This window comes from Heteronotia binoei, chromosome 21, assembly GCF_032191835.1.
Source record: "Heteronotia binoei isolate CCM8104 ecotype False Entrance Well chromosome 21, APGP_CSIRO_Hbin_v1, whole genome shotgun sequence".
Lineage (NCBI taxonomy): Eukaryota > Metazoa > Chordata > Lepidosauria > Squamata > Gekkonidae > Heteronotia > Heteronotia binoei.
This window is the reverse complement of record NC_083243.1, coordinates 78,152,508-78,164,004: the sequence shown is the minus strand read 5'-3', so window position 1 is coordinate 78,164,004 and position 11,497 is coordinate 78,152,508.

Here is an 11,497-nt window from a genome sequence, read left to right as displayed (position 1 = left end):
AAGCAGATTTTATTGCCTTATAATTTTTCATCATATCTTTAAACCCTCTTAGTACTATTGTTGTGGTGGAAAGAACTGTCAAGTCACAGATGACCCCATAGAGTTTTCAAGGCAAGAGATAGTTAGAGGTGGTTTGCCTTTGCCTACCTCCGGATCACAATCCTGGTTTTCTTTAGTGGTCTCTCATCCAAATACTAGCCAGGGCTGACACTGCTTAGCTTCCAAAATCTGAGATCAGGCTAGCTTTTGCTATCCAATCAGGATATAACTACAATTAGTACTGTCAATTTTTCACCCTGGTTGCCAGTACAAAGGTGCCATTTTTCATTTCTTTCAATTTACATAAATAGTGAGCATTTAAAGCCCACTTGTTTTCTTTGTTTTTCCTCTCTTTGATCATTTTACTTACACATTTTATGGCATTTGCATATCATCTTATAAAGCATTTATATATTATGTCCCATTTATATACCCATTACTAAAATAAAATTTTCTACCAAGTTTCATTACTCTGGTTGAAAAAGATAACTACAACTCTGACCCAAGCATCAGGCAAACATAAAAGAAACTCTATAGATCCTGTCAAGCCACAGAGTAGGCACAAAAATGATTAAGAGCTAGGACTGTCTCTCATTTTTTTCGGATCAGTTTATTCATGTAGATTTCTCTCTGTAAAATGTACTGATTTTTTAAACTTTATTTGTGTGTCAATAAATCAGCAAGTTACAAACTGGGGGTCTGAAGAAAGGATTCAAAAAGATTTTAAAGAGACCTGAGGGCAGAAAATTAAGTTTGGCTGTTATTAATCCTGTGCTCTTATAGTCATGGGGAAAACTAGGGAGAGATTCTAAAGAGCTCTGAATCGTGGCTCTTGATATGCCACCACAACCATGAGCTGGCTTTTTCTAGCATTTATGGCCAAAACAGGACTGGAGTACAATAGATCACTCTTTCTAGTACTGCCTCAATAGGATTGAACCCTTTAACATTTATCTAATATGGCAATATGCCAAGTTCTTTCTTGTGTTCTCTATATGTGGCTACCAGTAGCACCCATGTACTGAGTCCCACCCAGAAGAGCCTACCAGTTGTCTTATAGACACATCACTGTGATCACTGTTGCAGCTAAACAACAGAGTCCATTCTCTGCATGTAAAAGACCCCCAGGTTTATTTCCTGGCATTTCCATATAAAGGACTTCTTGGAGCAGGTGTTGGGCTCTGCCTGACCCTGGGAGAGCTTGTACAAATGGACAGTACTACTACTGAGCTAGAGAGGCCAAGGATATAAAATATACTTCTACTCACCCAAACCTGGAAAGAAGAGAAGATCTGAGACCGAGGGTTCATTTCCCCTTTATATAGACCTTTTAAGAGGAAGTTATTCTAAAGGTGTTTAATCAGCTTTATTTGTATTTCACTAAAGGAAAAGCTAACATGACTGAGTGTACCTCTGTTTTCCTGGATTTCTAAGTTGCCTGAAATTGCCAAGAACACAAACATAAACATTGGTTTAAAACAGAGACTTTGGGGATGGTGTCAGACAATGACTGAGGAGAACTGGGTTTGAATTTCACATTCTGCTCTGCAGCTCCCTCACTGACCTTGGGTAAATAGCTCTCTCACTGTCTAACCTACCTCACAGAGCTGTTGTGAGGAGAAGGGAGAGCCATTCACACAGCTCTGAGCTCCTTGCAAACAGGGCAGGATAAAGCATGGCTGTCATTTGAAAACAAATTACCAAATGAAGTTTAAAACCCCATTCAATCTTTGTTTCGACATAAAAATGAATGTGATGCAAATGTCATTTGTTTCTGGTGCCTTGCTGCCTGGTTCAGAAAACTGGAAATAACGAGGAGAGATGACACTGATAGGAAAGCTTCCCAACCACCCTGTCAAACAGATCCTTTAGTGAAGAAGAATTCCTCAGGTAAATCTTTGTTTCTACCTATCATAATCCTGGTTCAGTAGTTGGGGAAGGGCATATAAGAGCAGGCAATAGACCTCTCAATTTTGCTTTGCAAATGGACAACTGTGTTGTGTGAAAACAGAACATTCCACTTAGCAAGGATGTCAAACAGGTTTCAAACCCTACAGAAAATGAATGGAACACTGAAATCCTGAACCAATAGAAGTTTACAAATCACTATAGTCCCTTCGTTTATATAAAGGTACTCTAAGTTCACATCTATTATACAATACTAATGGTGGTAATAGATTCAAATACAAATGAAGGCAAAATACATAAACAACTTACAAATCTTTTACACTTGACTCTAAGTCAGTGGTGTCAAACTCATTTGTTATGAGGGATGGATCTGACATAAATGAGATCTTGTTGGGCTGGGCCATGTGTGTCATAAAATGTAATGCCAGGGAACAGAGATATAAACTTTATAGAGGACACAGACAAACACAATTAAAGATTTTCAAAACTTAAAATAAATTATGCTTAAAATATTAGCACTTGTTGGTCTTAATGGTGCTTCCTTTATAACTCTCCTGTGCAATCCAGGGAACTGGGTAAAGGAAGCTCTGGCTCTTTCCTTCCTTCCTTAGGGGACCAGGAGGGGGAGGAGCCTCAGCCAACTGAGAAAACAGAGGCTTTGCTCTGTAGCTCCTGTGCAATTGACCAAGCCTGGCAAAGAAAGCTGTGATGCAACAGGAAGCAGGAGAGAGGGAGAAGGAAGCAGATGACAGCCAGTTGCTAGGGGGCCTGATAGGAGCCTTCCACAGTCCTGATTCAGCCCCCAGGCTGCATGTTTGACACCCCCGCTCTAAGTAATCCAAAAGGGCACAATGGTTCATGCAGGTACTTAGAACAAATGATGGCTAGCATTCACAATGAATAATTGAGGGTGTGACTCAAAGTTCTGCTTGCAAAAAATGATCCTATGTGGATCCTGTCCCACTGAAAAGTGTGGATTCAAGTGAGTCAAGCTGATGGTGAGTGTCCATGAAGCTTGGACACTCAAAAACAGGAGCAGGAAATGGCAAACTCGCCTTCCGGAAAGAAGATGGTTTTGTTAAAGGTACTTTGTTAACTCACTCCTCAGCATATACACTTATATGCTCCTCTGCATATGAGCTATTTGTGGAATTATATCAGATAAATTAACAGTCAGCATATATTGCAGTCATCCAATTATAACATAGTTCTGAATTTAAGTTACTGGTACATAACTTCACTCACCCCAATGTGAATGGGACCCACTCATAAGACACGGACCCAGCCAGCAGCAATTAAAAACGTGTCTCACTTAAAGGTTCTTAGTACACAATTAATCTCAATGTTCTTTAAACCCTAGTCTATTCTGTCAATGGATAACAGGTATACATCAGCATTCTGATCTTAAAGGTGTAACTTCCTCTATAAGTAACCAAAATAGTCAAAATGGGGCATAAGATTTTAGTTTATATATCCAGTAACATTCCTATTGGGCTAGTATTCTGGATACATCTTCCCTTACATATGGACGTGGTTCATATTTATAGATTACAGAAAACTTCAGATCTTTAATAGAACAGTGCCCTTCTTTAAAGTGCAACACCATAGGGGCATCTAGCACTTCATGTTTTATTTTGGACCTATACTCAAGCATCCTCATTTTTAATTTTCTTGTCGACATTCCTACATACAGTTTGTGGCACCCACAAATGGCAACATATATTATTTGCTTTGAATGTTGTTGTTGTTGTTCAATCGCACAGTCGAGTCCGACTCTTTGCGACCCCATGGACAAAGTCACGCCAGGCCCTCCTGTCTTCCACCATCCTCCAAAGTCTGCTCAGATTTGTGTTTGTTACATCAGTAACACTGTCCAGTCATCTCATCTTTTGCTGTCCCCTTCTTCTTTTGCCTTCTGTCTTTCCTAGCATCAGGATCTTCTCCAGTGAGTGCTCCCTTCTCATTTGGTGGCCAAAGTATTTGAGCTTCAGCTTCAGCTTTGAATTACAATTTGACAGATGTCCAAGTTGTATCCTAAGACTATTTATTTATTACGTTAGACTTATATTCAGCCTATTCTACAAAGGCTCAAGGCAGCTAACAACATAAGATAAACAGTGTTAAAACAGTAAAACTATCTACAGGGTTCACAAATTCCTTGATTTCCAAAGCATGTTCACGTGCTAAGTTGTTCTCACAAGCCACATGTCCTTGCGCATCACTTGACTTCCTCAAATTTCTAGGATTTCTGAATCCAACTCACGGTGTGTGCATGCATCCGGGGATCTGGGACACGAAGCGCCAATATCTACAAACACTTGCTTGATGTGATCGGCTAAAGGTGAAAATTGTAAACCACATGCTAGGCCAGGGAGTCCTTTTGTGTTCTAATTTTAGCCTGTAACATAGTTCTCCTATCTACTCTCTCTGTGCTTTAGATGTAATCATTTCTGGGTACCTCTTTGCTAGGAACTGTTGTATCATTATTAGCTTCTGCTCTAAAATGTTCTGTAGACTCCTGACAGCAATGGAAAACAAGAAATATAAGGAAGCAGCAACTGGGAAACAGTACTTTAAATACCCCAAATTCTGTGGTTAAATTCATGAAGGATGATGACTGGTTCAAAGTCAACCAGCCAGCTTCATGGCTGAGTGGGGATTCAAACTCAGTCCCACACTCCAAGTCACTTGCCTGCATCTCAAAGAGCATCCAAAGGCTTGGCTGTCATTGTGCTGAAGGGCAACCAACTGGCAAAGAGTAAGAAAGCAGTTCCAAACAGATAACATCAGCCCTTTTTCTGTCACAAATGGGATGGTTTTGCAATAGAGATATGAAATCTTGCTTTCTTTGATGGTCCAATACATATTTAATGCAATAATTAATATAGGCCATTACTTGTACTTGGGACAGCAGGATGAAATCAATAATTAAGTTCATTCTCAAAAATAAAGTAACAGTAAGATCCTATCTGGACTAAAACCATTGACTACAACATTCATGAAAAAGGTCTTTCGTCTGAACCACCTTCTCAACAATGCCTCCAAAAGAGAAGCCAGTGGGATTCAAAGATGCCAGCCAGCAAACAAGACTGCAAATACTGTATATAGATAATATACGTAGAGATATAAAATTGTTAAACTTGCTTATCTGTTGAATGGACTATGTCTGAACCCTAGTTAACTCATTTGCACAGATCAGTTGTTTAAACAAAGCAACCTGATTACAGCCTTAGGATATTGGAAGGATCTGAAAGCATCAATTCAACAGCATGAGGAAACAAACAAAGGCTGAACTTTACATTAAGACGTACCACTTAAGTCAAGGAACTCATCCAGATTCTTGCCCTGCTGCCTCCCCCCACCCAGTGATTGCTTCAGATTTTTTGCATTTCTCCCCTCACCTCTGGGTGGAAGTGTGGAATGTGGTTTGTTGTTGTTCATTCGCACAGTCAAGTCTGACTCTTTGCAACCCCATGGACAAAGCCACGCCAGGCCCTCCTGTCTTCCATCATCCTCCAAAGCCTGCTCAAATTTGTGTTTGTTACATCAGTAACGCTGTCCAGACATCTCATCTTTTGCCTTCTGTCTTTCCCAGCATTAGGTTCTTCTCCAGGGACTGCTCCTTCTCATTTGGTGGCCAAAGTGTTTGAGCTTCAGCTTCAGCATCTGACCTTCCAGGGAACAGTCTGGGTTGATTTCCCTTAGGACTGACTGATTTGGTCTTCTTGCAGTCCGAAGGACTCTCAAGATTCTTCTTGGTAGCAGAGCACATCCTTTTGTATGCAGAAGGGCACAAGAATCAGTCTCCCAGAGTCAGGAAAGACCTTTCCCAGCTGGAGATCTGTTACCAGGTGAAGCAGACAATACAGAACAGGGTGGGGGGTGGGTGGGGGAACAGTCTGATTGATTTATAAAGGCAGAGCTTTTATAACGGCAAGCTCTATGGGAAATGAAGAAAATATTCCAGAAAACTAATATGCTGTGAAGTTTTCAGCAGTTAAGAGCCAGGTCAAATACCCATTACTAAACAGAACAGGAGTAGGCAATCTATGGTATTGAAAGGACTCAATCAGATGATATGTGTGACCAGAGTCCAGTCCCCTGATCTGATTCACAATCATGAAACATCCAGGAACTACCATGTCCAAATCTCAGGGTGCCAGATTCTGCTTGTGAGCATGGCACTAGAGGGAGGGGCTTTATTTCCATCCTGTGTGGTTTTCCAAAGCTGAATTGGCCATAGGGGGGGCCTTTTTGCCCTGATCTGGGACTCTGTGTGTACTGAATGTTGAAGTTGCCACAGGGCCTGTCAGTCTCCTGCCCTACCTGAACTGACTTGCCTTGTTGATGAGGAATGAATGGCAATGCAGCTCCAGGAGACATTGTGAAAACTAGAATACCTGAAAAGAACCCTCCAGTCTTCAACTGTAAGCTGTCATGCCACAAATTAAAATTTTAGGGGGGGATTATTTAGGGGGCAAAACAGTGCCCTAGCTGGGATGGTGTACTCCCTCCCTCCAACTTTAGCTCTGGTGTTATGTAATTGCTAAAATGACAAACATTTGGGTTGATTGATCAACAGGACCAGTTGATCTAGGCAGCTTACAGATGAAGTCCAAAAAGCTTAACATTCTGAATGATCCTTTCAACACAACACAACTTTTTCCAGGATATGTCTGTCAACATCAATGAAGCATTGTTAAAAACAGCATGTTTTTTTTGTTAAAATATTGTTGCATCAATTTCCACCAGTTCCCTCCTCACTCTGCAGAACCCTACAAGGCTGTTCCAGAGGGTCTACTCTCTTGCTCTGGCTGAGTGGGGTAGGCCAATATGTGAGGACTGGGACTTCAGAGAGCCCCCTGAAAAGGTGCCAGGGCTCAGTATTGATGAGTACAAAAAAAAACCCTGCTTAAAGGGAATCTGAAAAGCAGCTGAGATAGATAAAGACAACTTATTTTAGGGAATCCATGCTGCAGACTTTCTTAATGAGCAAAGGCAAGATGAAACTTTGCACGATTTATGGCAAAGGGCTGAAATCACTCAGGAAGTGACAATTGATCGTCCTTGTCTATACAAGATTCTAGACCTTAGATTGTTTATAGCTGGGGTGGCCAAACTGTGGCTTGGAAGCCACATGTGGCTTTTCACACATGTTGTGTGGCTCTCGGAGGTCAAGGAGGAACTTAATATAGGCTTACTCTCAAGTAAGCGTGCTTAGTATTGGGATTTCAGTCAGTCTTTGAGTGCTGACTCAGAGGTAGGTGACTATTTCCTCCATGTGTGAAGCAAGAAAGGAGGGGGAAATAGGCGGGCTTGCAAGCTTTTCTTCTCCACTATAGAGGTCACCCAGAAACCTAGAGCAGGAAGAGAGACAGCAAGAACCAAGAGAGCCACTGGAAGAAGGGACGGAATTTAAGAGGGTTCTCTCTTAGTTTCATAGCTCTTGTAGGAGCTGTATTTACTAACCTTGGTGTCAAGACAAAGAGAGATGTATAATGATGCAAAATGGTGGTCAGTGATTTATATGGTACATGTGTGTTTCCTTCTCCCATTGGTGCCAAAAGAAAATCCCTAACCTTTCCCTAAGCTGGTTTTATGGGGACTGTTATTCCTAGCTATTGTTTTTTTTTTAAGTCTCCTTCTAGCATGGTTGTGTTGTAAAATGCATACATATGTATTTTATCTTTATGTGCAAAGAATGTATTAAGAGTTTTAATAAAGACACGTGTGTAATATTTGTTCATGTCCTGCAGCTCACAAACATCTGATGTGACTCTTATGTTAAGCAAGTTTGGCCACCCCTGTTCTAGAGACAGAAGAAAATTCCCTATCCAGTCGAAAAGAAGATAACTCTGAAGAGTACAGAGATTCCTGGTTTAGTGTGATTAGAAACTGCTTTAGAGACCATAAGAGTCAGTTTAAAAACTCAAGACAAGTACTGGTGTTTCAAGAGAGTTGGTTTGGGTAATGGAATGAGTATACCAGCCTTCTGGAAACCAAAAACTTTAGAGAATACTGAAAGAAAGTGTACTTAAGTGTTGGGGGGGGGGGGGACACTTGAACAAAAGCTTCTCAACATAAAGATTTAAGTCACTGTGAAAAGCTTAAGAAACTCTAATTAACCTGAAACATAAGAACTAAAGTCTGTGAATGTACTTATTTTACCTCAGAAATTTCAATCCCTGATTTCACCTGACCTTTTCCCTCTATGTTAAATAAAATATTTTGCTATTTTTGAATTTCAAAACACTTTGAGTGCCATTTTCAGTGGTTTAATTTAAAGGACAATCCTGACCCTTCTCTCGGGTTCCTGGGCTGAGTCAGCAGTAAAATATCATACTAAGGGTGGGACAGCTGGGGTACTTCAGGAAAGAAGAAAACAGACCACTAGTGCTAAGGGAGGGAAGTGGACAGGGTCACCATAGATGCCTTTACAAAGCAGACAATAACAATAGAGTTCTGTAATAGATGTACTGCATAAAGGCCATAGGGAGCAATACACACACACCCCACTTCCAGCTTACTCTGTTCACAGTAGGAGCTGGTGATACTGTGGTAGTAACAGAAATGAACAGTGATATGTTGTTGTTGTTTATTTCTATTCCGCCCCATCCCCATTTTGGGACACTCAGAGTGGAGTACAACAATTTAAATTAAAATCACAATAAAATCATAATAAAAAAACAAATTAAACATTCAGTAAGTGCAGTAAGTTAGTTCAGCAAGGTGATACGAGCAAGATGGTATAGCTCCACAATACAGTGATGCAGCGAGCCGTAAAGGCGTAGGGGGAGGCCAACCGATCTAATAGATGGATGCCTGCTGCCTCATCCAAAGACCTGGCAGAACAGCTCTGTGAAAGGCCAGTAGGCCAGGTAGGGCCCAGATCTCTATTGGGCTCGGATCTCTATTGGGGTCAATATTGTAGGTTATGGGTTCAGTTCTTGCCTCTGCCACAAACCCAGACAGTCATTGTTCCTTAGTCACTGGAGGATGAACCAAATACACACCACAGGGACAGCTGGAGAAACTACAAATAGTTTTGTGGCCCTATCAAAAATTTACCATAACAGAAGTTATTGACTTGCATCAGATGAGGTGGGCTCTTACTGACAAGACCTTCTGCCACAATAAATTAGTTGCCACAAGACTGTTGTTTCATCTGAACAGACTAACACTGGAATCTTAAAGAACAGAGGTCCCTTTACACACTAATAATAATAATAACAACAACAACAACACAACAATAATAATAAATTTTATTTATATCCCGCCCTCCCCGCCGAAGCAGGCTCAGGGCGGCTAACAACATGTCCATATAATTATACAAGGGTTTAAAATCACATTAATCTTAAAACATTCCAATTTAAAACAAAAACATTTCAGGTGCTAATTCTGTTCATAAAAATAATGATGGTAGAAGTCACCTAACATCAGTCGCTCAGCCAGCAAAGGCCATCCTGAAAAGGGTGGTCTTGCAGGCCCTGCAGAACTGGTCAAGGTTCCGCAGGGCTTGCACTTCTTCCAAGAGCTGGTTCCATAGGTGTGGAGCTGCGATAGAGAAGGCCCATGTGCAAGTATTTTGTAGTTTGGCCTCCTTTGGTCCGGGGATAGCCAGCTGGTTCTTCCCTGCTGACCTCAGTGCTCTCTGGGGTTCATATGGGGAAAGACGGTCCCTCAGGTAGGCAGGTCCTCGGCCATATAGGGCTTTAAAGATAATAACCAGCACTTTGTAACGAACCCGGTAAGTAACTGGCAACCAGTGCAGTCCGCGTAGCACTGACTGTATGTGCTCCCACTTCGGAAGCCCCAATAACAGCCTAGCTGCCGCGTTCTGCACCAGCTGCAACCTCCGGGTTCGGCACAGAGGCAGCCCCATGTAGAGGGCATTACAGTAGTCCAGTCTTGAGGTGACCGTTGCTTGGATCACTGTTGCTAGGTCCCGGCGCTCCAGGAAGGGAGCCAACTGCCTTGCCCACTTCAGATGAAAAAACGCCGACTTGGCAGTGGCTGCTATCTGGGCCTCCATTGATAACGAAGGCTCCAGTAGAACTCCCAAGCTTTCAGCGGCACACTGTCAAAAACCGGGAGAGGTATTTCTCTCCCTAGGGCGCTGCGGCCCACTCAAAGGACCTCTGCCTTCGTCGGGTTCAGGTTCAACCCACTCAGCCTAAGCCAGGTTGCCACGGCCTGCAATGCCAGGTCCAGGTTTCCTGGAACGCAGTCAGGCCAGCCGCCCATTAGCAGATAGAGCTGGGTGTCATCTGCATATTGATGACACCCAAGCCCATACCTCCGGGCAATCTGGGCGAGGGGGCGCATATAGATGTTAAATAGCATCGGGGAGAGAACTGCTCCTTGCGGCACCCCACAATCTAGTGTGTGCCTCTGGGACAGCTCACCCCCGATTGCCACCCTTTGTCCCCGTCCTTTGAGGAAGGAGGAAAGCCATTGTAGGGCCAGCCCCCTATCCCCTATGTCAGCGAGGCGGCAGGTCAGTAGCTGATGGTCGACCGTATTGAATGCAGCCGACAGATCTAATAGCATCAGCACCGCCACACCGCCTTGGTCCAGATGCCGCTGGAGGTCATCTACCAAGGCGACCAGCACTGTCTCTGTCCCATGACCTGGTCAAAAGCCGGACTGGCAAGGGTCTAGGATAGAAGCATCATCCAGAAAACCCTGCAACTGCAACGCCACTGCCCTCTTAATAATTTTACCAAGAAACAGTAAATTGGAGACCGGTCAGTAATTTGCCAATTCGGCCGGGCCTGCTGTACTTTTTTTCAGGAGGGGGAAAACCATAGCCTCTTTCAAGGGTGTTGGAAAGCGCCCCTCAGAGAGGGATCTATTTATGATGTCCCGTAAAGGACATCTAAGCTCCCTTTGGCAAGGTTTAATCAGCCAAGAGGGGCAAGGGTCCAAATCGCAAGTTGTTGGGCATGTGGAAGAGAGAATTCCATCTACATCCTTCAGGCTGAGTGGGTCGAAGCGATCCAGAATGAAATCAGAAGATAGGCATGGAGCCTCAAGTTCCTATACTGTATCCAATGTGATAGGCAGGTCCTGGTGGAGCGACATGATTTTATCTGCAAAGTATTTCGCAAAAGCCTCACAGCCTATCTCTAATTCTCTCACATTTGGTCTGCCTTGAGGTAGTGCAGTAAGATTTCCAATTATTCTAAACAATTGTGCCGGGCGCGAATTTGCAGACACAATCCTGGCCGCAAAGTAAGCTTTCTTCGCGGCCTTGACTGCCATCTCATAAGACCTCATAAACGTTCTGTAGAATGTTCTCGTCGCTTCGTCACGAGTATGCCGCCACTGCCTCTCTAGTCGTCTGAGCTCTTGTTTCAGCTGGCGTAACTCCAAGGTGTACCATGGAGCCAGCCTCACACGGGGGCGCAGAGGACATTGAGGTGCGATCTCATTGATTGCTCTGGATAGCCGGTTTTGCCATGCCTCCACCAGGTCATCAAGGGAATCGCCAGGGGGCCAGGGATTCCGCAGGGCCATTTGGAACCGTTCCGGGTCCATTAGGCTTCGC